The sequence below is a fragment of the Stegodyphus dumicola genome, chromosome 6 (assembly GCF_044657685.1).
Source record: "Stegodyphus dumicola isolate Sdum_Otavi_A_Nest chromosome 6, ASM4465768v1".
Classification (NCBI taxonomy): domain Eukaryota; kingdom Metazoa; phylum Arthropoda; class Arachnida; order Araneae; family Eresidae; genus Stegodyphus; species Stegodyphus dumicola.
The window spans coordinates 155467454-155489434 of NC_140773.1; the positions used below are offsets into that span (position 1 = coordinate 155467454).

Genomic DNA, 21981 nt, shown 5'->3' on the forward strand with positions numbered 1-21981 from the left:
TTACGTAACTTTCAAGTATTTACGTATATTTACAAAATTTTAATACATATGATTTTTACAATTTACCATAAAATGAATAAGAGAAAATAAATTTTTACTTTACTCATTCTTCGCCAAGCTGGCGGCACTGAAACTAAAGTTTTTATTAATACAAGAATACGAGGTTATTTTTATCTTCGGCTAAATTTTGGCTTTAACATAACAGAATTAGTCTTTCAACCAACAGAAAATGCTTGTTCTTAGATTTTGTACTTAAAGAAAATAATACTTTTGCCTTAGCTAAATAAAGTAAAACAAAACTAAGTCTCAACCGAGACATATTGACTTTCGTCAAAACATAAAACTACGTACTTGCGCATAACATTTCGGAACAAAAGAAAAAAAAATATAGAAGATTTTAACTTATCTTTGAGTTTTCGATGATTGAAACTCCGTCATTCTTTTCTGGCAAAATTGTTCCCATGTTATAGGTTTCATGGACATCAATCTTCTCCTTACTGACCTCCGAGTGTCGTCCACATTAGTTTTTCTTTTGCGTCCTCTGCATGCTGGCCTCTTGGCGGAGTAATCGTCGGGTTGTTGTCGTTTTCGTTTTTCCATTGGACGGCTGGTCTTGACGTCCTCCGGTCTGGAGTCCTTGAATTTCTTCTGTTGTTGCTGGTATTTTCGTTCCTCCTGCTGACTTTTTAGTTTCCGGAACGGCGGCTTTGTTTGCACCTGATTCTCTGGCCCTGGGAGCGTTCTCCTTGATGTATAATTTCTACTGCGATACGTTGTAGGTGGTGTTTTCCTCTTTACCAGGGTTTCTTTACGCGGTGGCTTTGCATTCTTGTTTTTCTTAAATGCTGGCGTCTGAAAATTTTCGTTTTTTCTTTTCGGTACCGTCGCCTGGGTTGTAGAAGGGTTAGGTCTCTCTTCAGTTCTCTGTTTCTTAGGTGGTGGAAGGGGGACGTTATTTCGGTACCTTCTACTTCTTTTACGCTTGAGTCCTGCAAGAAACTTTTAAGGATTTCAAAATCATTTGGATTATAGTATTTTTTCACCTGGTCGGGACTTGCTTTACAGATTTCCCCTCTCTCGTTCTTAAGGTACAATACGACTCCTTTGATTTCCTGAATTACATAGGGGCCTTCAAATTTTGGAGCTAACTTTGCAGTAAAATTGTCTGGGGCACTTAATAAAGAAAATTTCCGCTTCAATACTTTATCCCCAACTTTAAAATCTGCTTCACGGCGTTTTCTATCGTAATATATTTTTTGCTTTTTTCTTGCCGTATCCGAGCTTTTAAGCGCCTGATCAATAATCTTTCTGTTTAAACTCTTGCTCTCTCTGTTGCACAAAGAATAATTTATCTAAAGGCGTAATTAACTTTCGGCCTAAAAATAATTCTGCTGGGGTTTTTCCCGTAGTATCGTGATTTGCCAATCTTAAAGCATACGCTAATTCATTTATGTAGCCATCCCAGCGCTTGTGATGTGTGCTAACGTAACTGCGAATTATTTTTACAATGTTTTTATTCACTCTTTCTGCTATGTTTGCCTGTGGTCTATACGGAACCATTTTGATATGGCGTATGCCAAGTCCAGTGCATATGTTTTCAAATATTTGACTAATGAATTGTTTTCCGTTATCGCTAATGAGTTTTATCGGTGCACCGTATTTTAAAATGTATCTGTGTAAGAATGCATCTGCGACTGTTTTGGCTGACGCGCGTTTAAGTGGAACAATTTCTGTCCATTTTGAAAAGTGATCTACAATTACTAAAAGAAAACGATTTTTATTTAACTCGCTCTGGGGAAAGGGACAAAGAAGATCTATGCCTAAAATTTCATTCGGAAATGTAGCGCAAATGCTATTTAAGTACCCGGCCGGGCTGTAATTAATATCATTTATTAACTGACATTGATTGCAGGACCTGACATAAGCAGTTACTATTTTGTATAATTGCGGGAAATATACCGCCTCGCGTACACTTTTTAAAGTCTTTCTGACCCCTAAATGACCTGCTGTTTTCGCGTCGTGTAATTCCTCAAAATGCTTAATCGAAGCGAGGCTGGGATGACTGGTTTGTGCTCGAGATTTTCGTTTGTTGTTTTCGTATAAAATAATAAATTATCTATTATTTGATAGTTTTCTGCTCTACTTCTTATCGCATCGATATCTGTGTGCTCAAAGCTTTCGGGGTCTTTCAAATATGCATATATATTTCCAAATGCAGGATCAGCTTTCAGTTCAGTGATAACTGTATCTCTAGAATCTAAAATTTTTGAAGTCAACACAGCGCATTTAAGTTCATTGCCTTCATCGTCCAGTTTTATACGAGAAAGTGCGTCAGCTACATTGTTTTCCTTACCCGGTTTATATTTGATTATTAGATTATATTCTTGGACTTTTAAAGCCCATCTTATTAACCTGGGCGTTAGGTTTTTCCCCGAGTAAAGTCTACCAACAGCCGCATGATCCGAAAAGACTGTTACTGGCGCTTTGCCGAAATAAGCTCGAAATTTGTGTACAGCCATTAATACGGCTAATGTTTCTCTCTCTGTAGCTGTATAATTCCTTTCTGTATGATTCAAAGTTTTACTAAAAATGCCAAAGGATTGCCATTTTGCATAAGAACCGCACCCACAGCATAGTCCGACGCATCTGCTGCAATTTGCAGGTTTTCGTCCCCCTCCGGGAATTTCAAAACAGGGGCATTGATGAGCGCTTCTTTTAATCTTTCAAATGCAGTATTTGCTTCCACTGTCCACGTGAATTTACTTTTCTTTCTTTTAATTACTAACAGTATTAGCGAAATCTTTTATGAAAGACCGATAGTAAGAACATAACCCAAGGAAAGAAGAAAGTTTCTTGGCGGTGTTGGGCGGTGAGAAATTCTTGATTGCTTTTATTTTTGAATCTTGCGTTTCTATAGCCTTTTGTGAAATTTTATTACTGAGATATTTAAGTTCTTTAGTTGCGAACTTGCATTTTGAGGCGTTAATTGTAAGACCGGCCTCTTTTAATAATTTAAAAACTTCTTCTAGATCTTTAATATGTTGTTCCAACGTACTACTCGTTATAATTATATCATCTAGATAGATCAAAGTTGATTTTCCTAGGACAGGCTTTAGAACAATGTCCATAGCTCTCTGGAATGTTGATGGGGCCCCACACAACCCAAAGGGAATGCGTAAAAATGCATAAGTGCCCGATTTTGTTATAAACGCTGTTTTATGTATTTCTTCGGGTTTCATAGCTATTTGATAGTAGCCAGACGTTAAGTCCAAAGTAGTCATATATCTAGTAGATTTGATCTTTCTAATAATTTCCTCTATAAACGGCAAAGGGTAAACTGGGAATTTAGTAATACTATTTAGTTTTCTGTAATCGATAGCAAACCTCCAAGCCCTTTTATCCGAAGGAGGAAACTCGTTCTTTTTCCTACATAGTACGACTGGACTCGCGTACTCACTATTTATGGGCATTATTATTTTATTCTTTAAAATCTCCTGAATATGTTCTTCGATGATTAGGTCTTTTTGCTTATCATAACGATACGGTTTAGTCTTACAAGGTTTTTCGGCAGTTAACAATATCTGATGCGTAACTGTTTGACAGCTACCAGGCTTTTCTAAAAACAAGTTAGAAAAATTACTCACCACTTGCTGGATGGCTTGACTTTCATGGTCTTTCAAATGGCTAAGGTCAACTTGCGGTTGTTCCACAGGTTCCACCACCCTCTGGTCCATCTCCAGCACAACAGAACTGTCTTGAAAATTCAGTTTGGCCCTCGCGGCCCTTAAAAACTCCATACCTAAAATAAGAGGATTTTGCAGATTCTTCACTACAAAAATTAATACTTTGAGGCTTTCCTCTTTTACCTGTATGTTTAATGATAATTTCCCGATGCAGTGACAGGTTTTTCCTTGCGCCGCTATAATTTCTGTGTTTTTGTTTTTGAATAATCGTAACCTTTAAAAATTCTTTTTGAAGAATGTTTCGATCATAAAATTATCTTCTGCTCCTGTATCGATGAGGGCTTCTACTGGTACATCGCCAACCAGGACTTGCATAATTGGTAGATGTGAGTTCTTTACGATGACCGTATTTAAGTGTCTTTTTGAGGGTTTTTTTTAAAACTTCCGGGGTCTGGACCCTCGCTTTCACAGGCCTTTTTACTCGTTTAAAGCTTTCCTTTCAACTTCTGCCTTCTGGGTACGCGGATGTTTGTTTTGGAATTTCCTTTTTGGGCCTTGACCTTCGAGGTTCGATGAGTTAGCTTGATAGCTCTTTTCCCCATAAGAGCGGTTTGCATTTTTGGTTTGCCCATTTGAAGATTGCCTTCGGGTACTTTGAGAATAAGAGGCCCCTCTAGCTTTTTTCGCTATTCTGCGATTTTGAAACTTCACCGCCAATTCGAAGAGCTCCTGTAATGTGCTTGGGTTTCTAATTTCGAAGTAGTCTTGAACAGCAGGTAACAATCTTGGTAAGATTATTTCAATAATCTCCGCGTCGGGTTTCTTCCCATACAACATATCCGTCAGCTTAATTTTTCGCAGAATAAAGTCCGTCAACTCTTCTACATCCCGTTGATAGAAACTATATAGTTCGGCTTCCAGCCGTGCTCGATCTTTCACTATGGGGAAGGCCTTTACTAACGATTTTTTGAAATTTTCAAAAGTATATGTCTGGCTTCCAAATTCCCCTAATAAAAATTTGTCTATATTCTTCCACCATAGCGCGGCCTGTCCTCTTAGTACACAGGGTAGAGCTGTTAGTGATTTTCTAGGCCTTCTAGAAATATCGCCACCGAATTTTTTCCGTCGAAATTGACGTTTGGCTTGATTGACGCTCTCAAAGTCTGGACCAGGTATCCAAATCCTTCCAATTGGCTTGCCATTTCTTGGTGTTGTCCCGCGGCTTCCATCCGATTTTCGGCCATTTCAGTTCGACAAGTGTTCGGGCGCCAATGTAGAGTTGCGCGCCTCCAACCTGCACGCAACCAAGAGGTGACTGTTGAAACTGGAAAATAGACAGAGTCTTGCTAAGGGTTTAAGTGCCTTTTTATTCAACTTAAGAAATTACAATTGCGTGCTCTTGACGCTCACAAACTACGCCGACCCGGCGGTAAAATAAAAATAAGAACCTGAAAAGAAATAATAACAAGACTCTAACTACGAGGCTCTCTAAACGTAACTAACCTCACCGCGTTTTACAATACCGCTGATAATTCAGCAAACTTTGAATATCACGTTGAACGATTAACAATTCTCCGAGGCAAGCACACAGCCGAAACGCGGGGTTCTTCAATTTCTGGCTAACTACCTCCGCGCTCGTGAAGTAAGAAAGCACACCTCGAACTCGTTTCCATTTTATTTAACTCAGAATACTTCCGCTGATAATTTGAATCCTTGCGCGTTCTACTAAAATTTACATACCCTGGCATTGGCAGTTCCAGGGGAAAGTAAGGCTTGACAGGAAAGATAGTTTAAACTTAAAATAAATGTTAATTAAAATAAATATAAGCCCTACAACCTCAAGAAAAAATGTATTGGTCTTTTGATAAGAACATTTCTGTTCCTGTTGCACGAGAATTGATACCACGCTTGCAGTACAGGAATGTGAAGCAGAATTTTCATTTGACAATAGTCAAATTGACAGTACTGATAAATTATATGAGGTGAGACCGTATCTAAATTTACTAAATATCACCACTTTTTAGTACTGGAAATATAAAGTCTCTTTTAGATTTCAGACGCGAGAATGCATTATTCCTTTTGCAAACTCCTATTGAGAGTGTAGAATTAGCCAGAAATTGATCAGCAACGGAAAGACCTAGTAAATTCAGCATTCAAAAACCACTGCATGGAGATGGTAGACATTTTATCGTAAAGTCCGTTGATAACAAAAGACTTGGTTGTGAAGAGTACCATAGCCGGACTGTTTATAGATGCAAAGTATGTAATGTAGCTTTACATCATGATTGTAATCAAGCTTTTCATGCTTGAATCTTTCAAATGAAATAATCTGTATTTGTAAAAGAAATACAATGTATATTTTAACATTAAATTAATTACAAGTAAAGTGATTTGTAGATTCATAAAACTTTACACAGGTAAAAAATAATTCTGCGCTCCATTCAAAAGAAACATCACACGGGTACAATACTACTCACTAAACATCCGTAGTCTTATTCCGCTGACGTTGCGCGAACGCAACACTCACGTTTTCCACAGGTAAGAGCATTTTTTTAAATTTTAAATGTAAATTTGTGTTATGAATGCTTAATTTAATATTTGTTATTATTTTCATGAGAAAAGAAACATTCATTGTAGTTTTGGCGGTTAATGGGTTAATGTAAGGATGATGATGACATACTTAGTTTTACATCTATTACATTAATTGTATTAGAAAAATATATAGCTTAGCACACACAACAAAGCAAGTTGAATCAAGCAACAAAGCAAGACATCACATGCATTCATTCAAGCATCAAGTCATTCAATACAATCAAAAATGAATTATAGGTAGAACTCCACAGTGGTAGCAAGCATGCTAGTTCAAAGCCAACCCATATCACTCGATATGAGACAGCTCTTCACTAATCGCTGCCTACGACGGAGTGCCCTGTCCAGTCACGAATTCACCCCCATCGGACAGGACGGAAAAGCTGGTAGCGCCATTTTTTGGATCGTTCCTGCGATCTAAGAGTTCTCCACAGATCCTTTTTACGTTCTTTTTACAAAACACAGACAATATAAATTATCTTAGTTCTGTGTCACTAAAACAATTTAAATTTCCACGTAATTTCTATGAAATAAAAACGCTTTATTGCAAAATGAGAATTCTAAATAAGCTAAAATCAGCTTTCAAGAGGAATATTAGTTTTTGATATCTGTTTTCTTCAAATATTTCAAAAGAAACATCTGCATAATCATAGGTTTTCTTTTTATCTTCTGCATTTACGCTAAGGACAAAGGAGTATATAGGCTTCTAAAAATTCGGAAAGCTTTCATCCATTCTGTCTAATTTACAAAATACCAATTTTAAGTTCTTCTAAAAGCACTGCAAGCATTTTAAATTGGCAGCACCTTTTCTTTGCTTCGAAACGATCCTAGCCCTAGAAAACTTCAGTTGGAAGCTAAACGGATGAATAACGGATTTAGAGGTGGCGTTTGTTTTAGGTTAGTTTAAAAATTCAATATTTATATTTCTGAAAGGAACAAATTTAATATCACCGTACCAAAGAAATGCACTTTTCGTCTTTAGATCGAACCAGAAAATAAATCGTAATAATTTAACTGCTAAATGACCTTAATTCGGATCATTCTACTCTACTCTTCTTTACTTTGCTTTTTTAGAACGCAAATGATGATTCCTCCAGATAACTTGTTAAAAACTCTGATAATGCTAGAAGTCTCAGGGAATCGATAAATTAAAGCTGTTATCAATTTAATATTCTGGAGGTTTTCACACCACGCCTTTTGACCTAGAGTATTTCAGAATGAGGGACACTTTGTAATTGATCCTATTTTTAGGATCCCGTCACCGTCTGAGAACAACCACGCCCATAACTTTAAATGTCACAAGCTCATGAGCTTTCCTTTATAAAAACAGGAAGAGAGATTAAAAACATACATCTGTATCTTTTCTTAAGCTTACAGCCACAATAAAGAATTTCAGGAAAGATTTCAATAGTAAATGCAAAAGATGAAATACCATCGGGCTAAGGAAACGGCATTCTCTCGGTGCTTCAGCTCCTGATTATAAGAAGAGTGAAAAAAGAGAGAGTTATAAAAAATATAAAGTAGGATGCTTGATTTAGATAAAGATCCTTTGCAACACAATAGAAAGTATCAGAACGAAAGTGTAAAATATAGGTATCCATGCAATGGATATAAGGAAATTTTTTTAATGAACTGAAAGTATTTTCAGTATATATAGTAAATATAAATTGTTTAACTGAAAGTCTACATTCAAAATAAATGATGCATTGGAAATAATGCGAATGAGCGTAATAAAAAGAAAATGCATAAATGATCGAAATGAAAATAATAAAGTACGAGTACTTAATTAATTAGCACAAACAAAAGGTTCACATATCGCAAAACTGTGAATTTCTCAAACAGTATTTTTAGAACTTAATGAATTTTTATACATTTCTGTATCCCTTTAGTAAATGATATTAAAAGAATGAAAAAGTTATATGAACAGCTTAAACACATCTCCAGGTTAGAATTACAAAACAGCTTGTAGAGACATTAGGTATTCTTTTTTTTTTTTTTTTTTTTTTTTTTCGGAAGCAGGAGTCATGAAAAAGGAGCAACTCCTTCGCAGGGAATCGAACCACGGACCTCTGGAATACGCTACGCGCCCAGCGTGCTGACCACTACACTACAAAGGCATGCTAAGAAGGCGGAAGAAATACCTTATATACTCCCCCTCTTGAAGGGCACAGGGGTTTTAGCTGACCCAGTCGCCAAATCTTGGGTGTAACAAGGCGGAAGAAAAATACCTTATAAACTGCTAAAGAGAAATGAACAAATTCAAATTATTAGCGTCCTAAATGGCATATTCCTTGCTCAGAACAATAAGCCTCATAGAACGTTTTATTAATTCCTGAACAACCATAATCAATGCCCGTAGCTTAAGTTATGTAAAAAGCAATGAATTTAGAAATTTAAGTCAGACACATATAAAAGATGACCCTAACTTAGCTTCTCAAAGATATCTGTAACTGTACAGAAGAACGATAGGGTTTTGCTAATTAATTCCATGTGTACTCATAATGTTCTGATATCAGTTTATAACTGAAGATATATGTAACAATACTATATTAAAATAGCAGTAATAAAATTAATGCAAAATCGTTCTGTGTTCGGTTGTACTTAATCAAATCCATAAAATGAGTCGTGAAATCTTTAAACCATCGTGAATTTTCTGAAAAATGAACGATTATTTTCATTGTTTTAAAGATATTGCGAGCTATTGATCACCAACATTCTTTTTTACGAGCTGATCGGAGCTAAATTTGATTCGGCAGCAACCTAGTAGTTTAAAGTCATAACGTTAATGTTCCTCGAATAAACTTTTTTTATACTTTATCGGATTCGTTTGCTTATTAACTCTATGTAGAAATTTTACGAAGTTCTCCCTTCCCCAATACTTATTCAAATTATACTCTGCTGCTAATAATTATCTAATATTGTTTAGTCACTTATTTTTAATTCTTTTGAATTCTAAAGGCAACAAATTCGGTTAGCAAAAAAACAATGGGACAAATCTATATCTTCCGTTTTACTGGGTCTATTGACGAAATTGCGTTTTTCATGTCTCGAAAGCGCAACTTAGGATATGTATTAGATTTATCTGCAGCATTGTTCTAATATAGGTATTATGAGACAAATTCGGACTTTTTCTAAAATAACATATCACGTTTTTTCCATATTTCGATTCTATGACTCAAATTATGCCAAGTTTTGTAAAAATCGCAGTAGTAGTTCTGAAAATTTTAGGTCCGCCATGTTAATTGATTCTTGAATATATTTATTAATATTTCTTTTTTGATTAAATTTATTTGATTCTTCCTTACACATTTAGAAATTTAAGTTCATTCCAAATAAAATTCCCCCATTTTTATGATTTATTTTTAAAATTTATATTTTAAAATAATTTTTATAAATTTTTCGAAAAACATTTTGGAATTACAACCTAAAACATTTTACCATCATCTTAAAGCAGATGTATTTCTAAGCATACCTGCAAAAAAATTAGTCTTTTAATTGGAAATTTCCTAGGATCTACTTTAATTTACATATTGGTCCGTTTGGCAATCTGGCATATTTGTTATAAGTGATAATAACGTCAAACGCACTTTTTAAAAATTATTTGAAAATATGAACAATGACTTTTTTCCGTTTGTCTGCAATGAAGAAAAGGAAAGGAAAATAGGTTGCTATAAATTAAGAAGCTCGACAAATGAATTATTCTTGGTACAATCTGAAAAAAATGAACCAAGATAAATTTTTAAATTTCTCCATAAATTTCCCCCCAAATTTTGCAAAATTGAATATTTAGGTATAATTTAAGTCTTAGAATCGAAATATGGAAAAAACGTGGCATGTCATTTCAGAAAAAGTTCGATTTTGTGTCAGAATACCTATGTTAGAACAATGCTATATATAAATCTAATATATATCCTAAGTGGCGCTTTCGAGACATGGAAAACGCAATTTGAATTTCGTGAATCGGCCCGGTAAAACGGAAGATATAGAACTGTCCCATTTGCCTTTCTCATATTTGCATATACTAAATGTGTCGGTGTACAGCTCACCGAATGAATGTTCTCATAAAATTCACGAACCAACATCCTTCACAGCATTCAAAAATAAAGAAAAACAAATTAAAACGATATTTAGTCAATCCGCATCAAGCGAAATTTTATGCACAAATGATTAAAATAGATGAGTAACTATTCAATAATTGTACATTCCAAATAGCGTTTAAAATAAAGAACTGCGGATGTAAGTCGGTCATTCCAAATTTTCTAGTGCTCTTAGATTTAAAAGTTAATTTCTTAAAATTTAATTTGAAAATTTAAGTTCGCAAAACCCAAATCAAATCTTAAGTCTTACAAATATTTCTAATATGTCCACCAGCGGCCAAACGGTAAAGTCGCTAACCTCTGATAATTCGGTACGGGGTTCGGATCCCGGCGAAAGGGATGGTTGGGTGTTTTCATGGTTTTCTCTATATATAACGTGTATAGGAGCCAGTTCCCTTAGAAAATCCTCCACGAAGGCCACCCTCCCTTTAGGAAGATAGTTTTGACGTAATCAAATAAACCAAACCAAATTAAATAAAATAAATATTTCGTCGCTGTTATTGCAACGTGCTTTAAGTCAAGTCTAGTTTTAGATTAAGAGGACGTTATGCAGAGAAACAATTCAGTGTTTCATAAACTTAGATATTTTTCAAAACGTCATGTAAAATCAGCAAACTAAAATATCAGAATGCAGTTTGCATACAAAGCGTAACAGAAAGGATGAGTTTAATTTTTGCATAAAAATAAATTTTAGTTCAAATTTTGGCACTTACGTATTAAAACAACCACATTAAAAGAAGTCGCAAATTTCGAATGTGCCAAACTCTGGCAACCATGCGCATAACCACGCTTCCAGCTACCATACTCACAACTTGCTTGCGATAAGTAACGCTATAAGGTATTTCTCCTGCCTTCTAGCATGCCTTCGTGGTGTAATGCTCAGCACACACTCGGCGCGTATCCAGAGGTTCGAGCCCCAGCGAGAGCATTGCACATTTTTCATGTCTCCTGTTCCAAAATAACCTAATATCTCTACAACGTTTACCTTTTCGTCTGTAAAAAATCGCCGAATTCCGCTAAGGCGATTGCATAAATACGTTAAGTACCCAAATTTTCAGCGATAGATAGCGCCATTAATATCATCTTTTGGCAATATTAAAGGTGAGTCCATCTATGCAAATTTTAAAACAAAACTAGTTTGCTTCTGTGATAGGTATTTAACTGCAAATCTCACTCTGATACGCCAGTCTTTTGATTTTATATGATTGATTAAGTATCTAAATTTATGGCTTACCTTACATATCTAACTTCCTACAAATCGCCATATATAGTAGGAAAAGTAGAAAACGAGTATCAGCATGCGCCAATTTCTCCATGTGATTATACATTTTATTAGCAGCATCAAATTGATCTACATTTTTAATTTCCCTGGAAGGCTGCAAACTAGTTTTGTTTAAAAATTTCCGGCACACAGAAGCAAACTAGTTTTGTTTTAAAATTCCCGGCATGTGAACTATTGTGATAATAACACTATTTTTTTACTGGTTGACTGATATAACTCTGGTCATCGTTTTTTCTTGACACTTCTGTAAAAAGAACCGAAAATCGCTGTCCTCTTGCTGCAGTAATTGTGAAACAAATATACAAGACAAGCAGCTAGTTTTAATATTATGTCAAACTATAGCCGACGCTCGTTATAATAGCACTTCGCATTATTTAAAATAAAAGTACGTTATAAGGAATGGTCGCTTTGCCAAAGTAGATTTAATATACTCTCGTATAGAGCTTTTCTAATCGAAAGTTCGGCTATCATAAGCTGTCAGCTGTGCTAAGAAAGATCGGAGACATTTTGTGAACTTAAAGCAGCATTCCGTAAACTGTAGAGAAGTTTAAAGATTATCATTTCAAAAACATAAAATAGCTCAAAATTTTCTATCTTTGTCACTTCAGTGCCCGCGATTCGTGATGATTCGCCCAAAATGCGTCTTTAAGACCAGTCCTTGGTAGAAAAAAAAATCTGAAAAGCGAATATTGCTAAAGCAAAGTTTCTTATGGATATCACGATTTCTTCTTTGCATAATCTAGAATATATAACCTTTAAAAAATAATAACAGAAAACGAGGTTATCTTCATATCATAAATATTTTGCCTCTGTTTTTCTTTTTACGTACGTACACGTAGAACACAGTTACGTAAAATCTACAAAATTTTCCTTTTTGTGTTTCGCATGCATAAATTTGAAATAGCTGTTTGTAAACCCATTTCTGTAATATTTTCACGTGTTTGCAATTATTATTACACTTGTATAAAATACTACTCCTACTTTTGAGAGCTTGCCAAGATTAAAACCCTCAGGAAATCAGATCTTCCCTTTTGATGCGCCAGGTTTCTCTGCACTGTCTGCTGCCACTTTAACTGTCGCATAAATTAACATGATAATTTATGAAGCGGCATTTTGCCTAACTTAAATTTCAATGCTTAAGCCCATTGAATGGGAACTTCTTCCTATTCTGTCAAAAGTTAACATTTCCAAGTTTTGAAATTCCTGTTCTGGAAGACTAGATTTTCAAGCAGTTCTTAAACAGAAATTTTCAGTATTTTCTTTATATTTAAATAATTGATTTATTTTGAAGTAATCTGAGAAACAATACTGTAATTTTAAAATAAATTGTAAGAAACGGTTTTAGTCTGTTTATTATAAGAATTCCAGAATTTAGTTGAAAAATAAACACTTTTCTTACTAAATTTCACCGAAATCTAATTATCCGTTAAATATTTTTATTCCTCCAAAAATCAGGTACTGTAGTTGTGTATTAGCCTAATGATGGTTGGTCATTTCAGCATCTCATCGCCAAATATGTTATTCAGAAAGCACCATAGGATGTAGAGATAGAGAGAGACATATATGATAGAAGAGAGACATATATGATAGAAGAGAGACATATATGATAGAGATGTAAATATTCAGACATAGGATGTAGGGAGGATATAGAGCAGCAGTTCTCAACCTTTTGACTAACGCGTACCATCTAAACAAAAATTGAAAACCTTTAGTACCACCAACTACAAAGTACTACTACCACCACCACTCTTGAACAAAGCTAAGATCGCATAAATTTACGTATGTTAGAGAAAAACGATTTCTTGCTTGCAGTTTGTAATTTCAAACCATTATTTCAGTTTCCGTATGAAACTTTTCATCATTTGCGATCCACTCTCAACATTAATGTCACGAGGCATTTAACAGCTTTTATCTTTCGGCGAATTTTGTCCAAGATGGTTACTGGTTTCGCTTATCTCTGTGAGCAAGTCTAAAGATTAGAAAAAAATATTGCACAACACCAGCTTTTGAATATAATCTTGAATACTTGAATGATTCCTTTACTAACAGACTTATGGAAGGAAACAAAAATTGCGTTTCTCATTTTAACTCTTCCTGAATAAGATGCAAAAGGGCGAAGATTAAAAATTTCGGTTTCTTTTCTGATATTTTAAATTCAAATTCACTCAGCAATTTAACACAATTTTCTTTCCACTGCACACCAAATTTGCTAGGATTCACTTTTTAAAAACACCTTAGCCTTTCTGTCTTTATTGCGTATAAAAAGAGTTCTACAAGATCATCATTCATATTGCAACGTAATATTCCAAATATATCGAAGCCTCCTCTTCGAAAAGCAATTTTCTTTTCTGGAGTTAAAAAAAACACATTTATGCAGATTATTAATGAGTTTAGATTGAAAACTTTTAAACAACTTTCAAGTTTTCAGTCGGTTCAATCATTAGTTGAAGATGTTGTTCTTGCTTTTTCATATATTCATTTCGGTGACGTATGATACAAAGTTACTCATGTTCTCTGCGGGGAAAAAAAAAAAAAAAAAAAAAGACAGTTCTATATCTCCCGTTCTACTGGGACGAATGATGAAATTCAACTTGCGTTTTTCATGTCTTGAAAGCGCGACTTAAGATATGTATTAGATTTATATATAGCATTGTTCTAATATAGGTATTTTGACACAAAATCGGACGACTCAAACTACGCCAAACTGCCAAGTTTTGTAAAAATTTTGGATTTTTTAAAAAATTAGCTCCTCAATGCTAATTGAGTTTGGTATATATTTATTAATATCTCTTTTTTATTAAACATATTTGATTCTTCCTTTCACATTTCGAAATTTAGGTTCATTCCAAATAACGCTCGCCCATTTTTAATGATTTATTTTTAAAATTTGTATTTTTCATTAGTTTTTATAAATTTTTTGAAAAACATTTTGAATTATAATCTGTAAAATTTTTACCATCATGTTAAAGTAGATGTATTTCTAAGCATACCTGCAAAAAATTACAGTTTTTTATTCAAATTTTCGAAGATATTCAGATTTTCGAAGATATAGGTGAATTTATATATTGGCGCGTTATGAAATTTAGCATATTTGTTGAAAGCGATAATAACATAAAATGTGGTTTAGACACTTTGTTAAAATTATTCGAAACTGGGAACGATGTGAATCTTTTTCACTCATGCACAATGTAAAATGGTAGGAACGAATGACTTTTTTTCCGCTACTGCACAATGGAAGGGAAAGGAAAATAGGTTGCTATGTAACTAAGAAGTTCGCCAAGTGAATGTTTCTTGGGGCAAACTGAAAATAAGGCAAGATAGGTTTTTGAATTTCTTAGTAGATTTCGCACATTATTTAGGCATAATTGAGTCGTAGAATCAAAATATGGAAAAAAAAATGGTATGTTATTTCAGAAAATGTCCGAGTTTGTGTCAAAATAACCTATGTTAGAACAATGCTATATATAAAGCTAATATATATCTTAAGTCGCGCTTTTGAGACATGAAAAACGAAATTTGAATTTCGTCAATCGGCCCAGTAGAACAGGAGATATAAACTGTCCCTCCTTTTTTTTCGCAGTGTACATTTGTTTTATAAAATGTAAGTAAAATCAGTTAAAATGCGCAGTAGCATTTAAAGCACGTAGTCGTCTCTGATTAGAAAGTTTATAAAAATAAAAATTGTATATCATGCATATATTTTGTAAAATAGCTTTTTTCCTGAGTTGCATATTTCAGAAAAAACTATTTTACTATTCTCCGTTTTATTACAAATTAAGACGATAGGTTTAAAATTAGGAAAAAAATAAGATAAAGTACATTTTAGGGTGCCCCTTGGCGAAACTTTCCGATTTTTTGGCGGTACATGGATACCGAGTTTGTGCAATTCTTTGACTTGTTATTTTGGCTTCCGTAGCGGCGATTTTTCAGCCAAAAATCACCGCTTCACAAAGCCAAAATTACAAGACAAAGAATCAACCTATTTTCACTTAAAAAAAATCACCGCTTCACGAAGCCAAAATTAAAAGACAAAGAATAAACCTATTTTCACTTAAAAAAAATACCAGAATTGCACAAAAATGGCATTGCACACTCCCTTGACTTTATCCATGTACACATCGACCTATTTTCACTTAAAAAAACATAAAACAATTGCACAAACTATGCCTTACGGACTACCTTGAGTTTGTCCTTGTACACATGCCATCGATATATTTTCGCTTAAAAAGTCAAAGGAGCACCCAATTCTACAGTAGAGGCAAACAAAAAATATACAATCTCAATAAACTACATTTTAAACCAAACAATAAAATTACATAAAAAAAGAAAAACCTGTTATGCATTTAAGGACTAAACAGAGCAAATATCCACTTACCTTATTTAGAAATTCGTTCGTCTTCAGTCTGCGGCACACAAAATTCCTTAACAGCATCCAAAAACTTCCTAAAATTATCTGAACTAGAATCCGTATATTGGCGTCGCTACATAAATTCACAAAAATAACAGTCAAAAATATACTACGTAATTCCGAAAAATGGCTACTATGTAAACCTGCATTTACACACCAGTCAATTAATGCACATTTCCCCTTTCTTTCCAAATCGTACAGAAACTTCAAATTAATTTTACTACATTCTGCCATTGTCCCGTCTAAACAATGAAATAAGCAATGTACTTCCTAAGCAATACACACCACAAAAGCCCTTACAAAACATCCCATGATTCAAAAAACGCAAACAATGACTTCATAATAGGATTTCCGTAACATTCAACTACTCAGATTACCATAAATGATACAACAACTTGGAGATAAACGAAACAACAACTTGGCGATAAATGAAACAACTTCCCGATAATACAAGGGGCTCTAACCAAAAATAATCTTGGACTGACGTAGATTTTGAAATTTAATTTTAAAGTTGCTTTTTTTGCCTGATTTCAAGTTGTGTATCGACGTGTTTCTTTTCCAATTTTAAAAGCATACTATATGTTTTTATCTGTAAATTAGAAACTCAATTCTAACGATACCAAATTCTGAATTATTTGATAGATATATAAAACATTTCAGAAAATTCCCACTGAGCGCCTTTGAATAACATTCTACTAATTTATATAACTTAATATTTTACCAAGTTCCATTCTTTACGCCCGTGACACCAAGTCAAAATTCGAGACATCACGCTAGAACGAGTGAGAGATAAATTTATTCTTAAACGAAAAGTTTCCTCATAAAATAACTATAATACAATATACCGGCTGACATGTAATATATTTTAGACACGTGCTTTATTCTAGATTACTAGTTGCTGTCAAAAGTTCCAAAAAGATGAGCGCTTACACCCCGCAAGTAATTTTTGAATCTTTCAGCTGAAACAAAGATATCAAAACTGAGCTTGTGGTTTCCAACTTTAATATGCAACTCTTTTAATAGTACAGACAGATGAGAAACTTCCGATTTAATAACGTATTTTTTACGTTACTAAACCAAACACATTTTTCAACAAGAGCAGCTCATTTGGCACAGTGTTTAAGAAACAAATCATCAAAGATATGGGCGTGGTTACTTTTCGCTATGTTCTACCCCCCTTCCGTTCTTTCATCAGTGATGGCCCGATTAATGGACTATAAAGATCGATTTAGCCTAGCGAATACTTATTAAGCTTTTATATTATTAAAGGTTCCATTTTTTTTAATTGTTTAGGCTTTTCATTCTCCCAGTTCTTCATGCGTCTCATTTGGATACGACAAAAGGAAAACAGGTTCTTTCAACGGTTTTGCTAAAAATATATTAAGGAAGATAAAATCATAATTCCTTCAGGAATTGAACACGGGTCATTTTTACGGAGCAAGTAAATGCATAAGAGATAATGCCCGCTTATTTAAAGCTTATTATACACTAGCTTCCAAAAGTTAAACACGCGATTCGAAAACCAAGGAAACTGAAAAAGTAAAGCTTTTATTAACACTAGATTTCATGCTAAAGTAACAAAACTGTGTATCTATGAAAGAAAACAGCATTACATACAAAGATGAAAACAATATTTAATTTTCTTAAACTAAATGATAACTTTTGGGTCAGTAATAAATTGACGTTTAAAACTATAAACAAACAAATAAAACTTACAATAGTACAGTATGTGATTACCTAGGACCTCTACACAAAATTGCATTGAAACAATCAACCATCGCATATGCCATTTCCCCATTAGGGCGGTTTCCAGCTGTTTGAGACTGACTGGAGGAAGTGAATGTACTCAGACTGCTTCACCCGGGAACATCCCAAAACTTTTCAGTAGCATTAAGATCGGGAGAATACCGCGGCCATTCCATACGATAAATGCTCTTAATCTCCAGGTACTCATTCATGATGTTGGCTCGATGTGGACAGACACTGTCAATCATGAGGAAGAAATCAGGACCAACTATTGCAGCGTAGAGTTTCCCAATGGGGATGTGGGATTTCCTCCCCCTACCACGAAGCCGTCATGAAACTATCTTTAAAGATGCATAGCTAGATGCAATATTCTAATTAAACTCAACTACACCATGATGGTGGCACCTCAGAATTTGGGATGTTCGATGACGTTCAGGTCCTGATTCCGTGTATTTCGTTCTCTTCAGACGTTTATACGCTTATCATCTGATTCCAGGGAAAATCTGGGCTAGTCTGCGAACAGGAGCTTACGCCAATCTGACACAGTCAAGATGCTCACGATACTACTTTAATCTCTCCCTTCTGGAATGGGAAGTTAGTGGAACACAAACACTTGGTAATTGGATGTACAGACGTTTCATGTGAAGCCTTTGGTGCGCAATACTCGGAGATATTGTCTAGCCAAATGGCCGTGCAATCCCAAATGTAACAATTGTGAAGATAGCTCGTTTATTCGGCTTGCCTACTATAGTAACATGCCGATCATCAAAAGGACTGGGAATTCTTGTTTGAGCGGGAGCAAATCTTCAGACATGCGACATGCGACGGAGGACGTGGGCACCACCCCTCTACCAATACGGTTAATCGGTATAGCGCCACGTCCACCTTTATCTAGATAACCATACGTGTTCATTGTGCTAATATACTAATATATAAACATACATACAAATTTGGTACTTCATACAGTGGCGTTAAAGCTAATTAATGTTAGACACTGGATAATACATTGCCATGTTACAACGTGTATGCAAAAGCATGGATACGATAGCATATATACATAACGTGTGTACTCATATGTTGAGTACACTATGACCCTTTGAAGCATTATCATTAGATTACAGAAGACATGTACATACTGAAATATTAGGTGCGCAATGTTATGCTGGAATAAGTAATTAGTACAGTGAATTAAAAGTTAGACCCTAGATTAGTACTGCGTAGTACAGTGTCTTTGGTGCAATTAATTTTAGAGTGGGGCTCTAGTTAGTTCTTTGCGATACGGTGCCGTGTTACAGGATAAAATGTGCAGATGCATAGTTACATTATCATATATACAGAACATAAATTCATATACATATATACAGACACATTAGGTACATGATTATTCCGTGCGTAATAGATGTATATTAACTATACAGTGCCAAGATATGTGATAACACTAGTAGATACATGGGTACAATTACATATAAACAAAGACATACACAATTACATATAGACAAAAGCGTATATACGCTTATATTTTGGTACACAATAGTCATTGGTGACATAAACATTTCGTACTTACTTCATATACTGAAACTCTAGATCCATAAAATAATGTTATAACTAGTAATAGGTGCTTATTTAATTTCATAATAGGATACTACGTTGATATTTTGCCTTACTGTGTCACGTTACATAGAAATGTATGCGGGTGCATGGGTACAGCTTCCTATTTACAATGCTATACTGTTTTCCTATTTACAATGCTATACCTATTTACAATGCTTATATCATTCGATTTCATAATCAATAGGTACATGGCACATTTATATACATGAGCAGATGGTACATTGTAGAGTGCCGTTGAGGATAATTGATGCAATTAATTTTATAGTATTTTAAAAATAATGCATTTATACGCAATTATAGGGTGCATAATTGTCATTGGGTACTTATACAATAGGCGCATACTACATATACATATTCATATATTAGTTTCTTAATACAATGCTAGGGCAAGTAATTGGTGCTGTTATTTTTACATGTTACATGATGCTGTAGGCGATTGGATGGATAAACTAATATATATGCTAATATACATATGCACAACTTTTAGGCACATAATAATCACTAGATTCTCAGACATTAGGTACATGGTATACATATACATATATAAACAGATAGTTCATAATACAGTGCTATGGAAAGTAATAAATGCAGTTAATTTTATAGTAAAATTCTAGTTTAACACTATGCGAAACGGCTTCATGTTACACAGTGTTAAATACTGACGCATGAATACAGTGATATTTCTACTTGTTAATACTATATATATAAAAATATACAAATATTTTAGGTGCATACTTAACATAGGATACATAATTATTAGATGCACTATGCATATACGTACATAATACATAAGATTAGTACAATACTGGAACAATTCATTGGTGCTGTTAGTTTTAGTGTAAGATCCTAGTTTAACGCTATGAGGTACAGTGCCATACTACAGGATGATATGCGCGGAGCCATGGATGCAGTTATATACATACTAAAACACGTATACACAATTATTAGGCACGCAGTAATCATTGGATTTATAAGCATTATATACATGGTACATATACAGACGATACATAATATATAAACAAATATATATATAATAATAATGCTATAGAAGTTAGTTAATGCAATGGGGTTTTTAGAAATAAGACTTTAGATTAACACTATGCGGTAAAGTGTCATGTTGCGTGATGTTATATTCGGATGCATGGTTACATTATCATATATACGAGGATATATATACATATTATTAGGCACATAGTAATCATTGGGCTCACAATCTTAATGCACATAGTGCCTTAGTCTCGTGGACTTGAAAGTACGTAATAAGGTTCAAATGGTGCTATTAATTTGATGGTGCTAAATAATATTAATACAATAATGCAGCAATGATTAATACAGTTAATGATCAATACAGTAACATTTATACTAGAACATGTATATACAAGTACAAGGCGCATAATTACATTGAGTATAGAAGCATTGGGTGCATTATACATATACATACATAAAACATAACTACATGGTGATAGTACTTAAGATACATTTATAAACAGGTACAGATGGTCCTTATTTACATATTGCGGTACAGATAATAGACATAATTCGTTTGGTTGATATAATGCAAATTGATTAAATAGTTTATTCTTGCTATATTACTAGGAGTGTTGGACACTCCTTACGATAATTCACAGTTATTTTGTGGTGTTGGTAGTTGGTGCTAGACACCGAATTACTATTCGTCTATATGGCTAAGTATGGCACAGGTCTGTGTTAAGATCGGCCAGTTTATCCATTAAAAGCCCTATTTTTCTAACCAAGTGCCTCTGTTTTATCAAAAACTTACAGAAAGCTTGTCGATTGGTCGACGGAAGGTTGATGTGTAGCCCTTCTGTAAGGGGACAGGAGGTTAGATAATGCTCCGGAGAGCCAGTCTGTCCACAGGCGCACTGGCTAGTGTTACTTATCCCGCGTTTGTTAAAGTACTCGGGAAATGGTCCGTGGCCCGTAATGTATCTTACCAATTGCATGTTTGCAAAATTTTTGGTAGTGTCCACGTAGCTGACATGGTAATAAGTCCGTCGGCCGGTATCGCTGTTATCCCATGTCTGCTGCCATTTCCCGATTGCCGTTAAGCGCAATGTTCTTTTCAGGTAAGACACTGGCCATGGGATGTTGATTTGTTGAGATGTTGCTCCTGTGGCAGCTTCTTTGGCTAGATGCTCAGCCAACTCATTGCCGTGGTGGCCGGCATGCGCTTTGATCCATTCAAGTCTTGTATGGAGTTGGGAATTTTTTCGCAGATCTTCCTGTATTCCCTGAATAATATCGGAGGGGTGGTCAGGGTTTCCTATTGCGTATAGCGAAGAAAGACTGTCTGTCTTTATTGTAGCGTTGCGGGAGTGGTGGGATTGCAGGTAGCGGATTGCTTGCGCAATTGCCACTGCTTCTCCCTTAAAAACGCTATTAAATTGCCTTAGTTGACCCTTCCATTGATCTTTGACTGTATCTTGCAGCATGACCACATAGGCACTTCCCACGTTTTCGTCTATCTTCGACCCGTCAGTGAAGATAGTAATCTGTGCTGGACGGTGGGCCGTAGTTGGATTGGTAATTATGCTTATTCCGGTG

The 21981-nt window shown here is 34.8% G+C and overlaps 1 protein-coding gene and 1 long non-coding RNA gene across 3 annotated transcripts in view; one reads left to right on the top strand and one right to left on the bottom strand.

Annotated features, from left to right (window-relative positions):
- The window catches only part of LOC118189660 (prolyl endopeptidase FAP-like), a 529287-nt gene that overhangs the window by 183427 nt on the left and 323879 nt on the right, over positions 1-21981 (top strand). The gene's annotated exons all lie outside the window — the stretch shown is intronic.
- LOC146996878 (uncharacterized) lies at positions 19069-21595 on the bottom strand. The gene is made up of 2 exons (XR_015041494.1): positions 19560-21595; positions 19069-19516 (listed from the first exon to the last, which is right to left on the bottom strand). It is a non-coding gene; the product is annotated as an uncharacterized LOC146996878 (long non-coding RNA).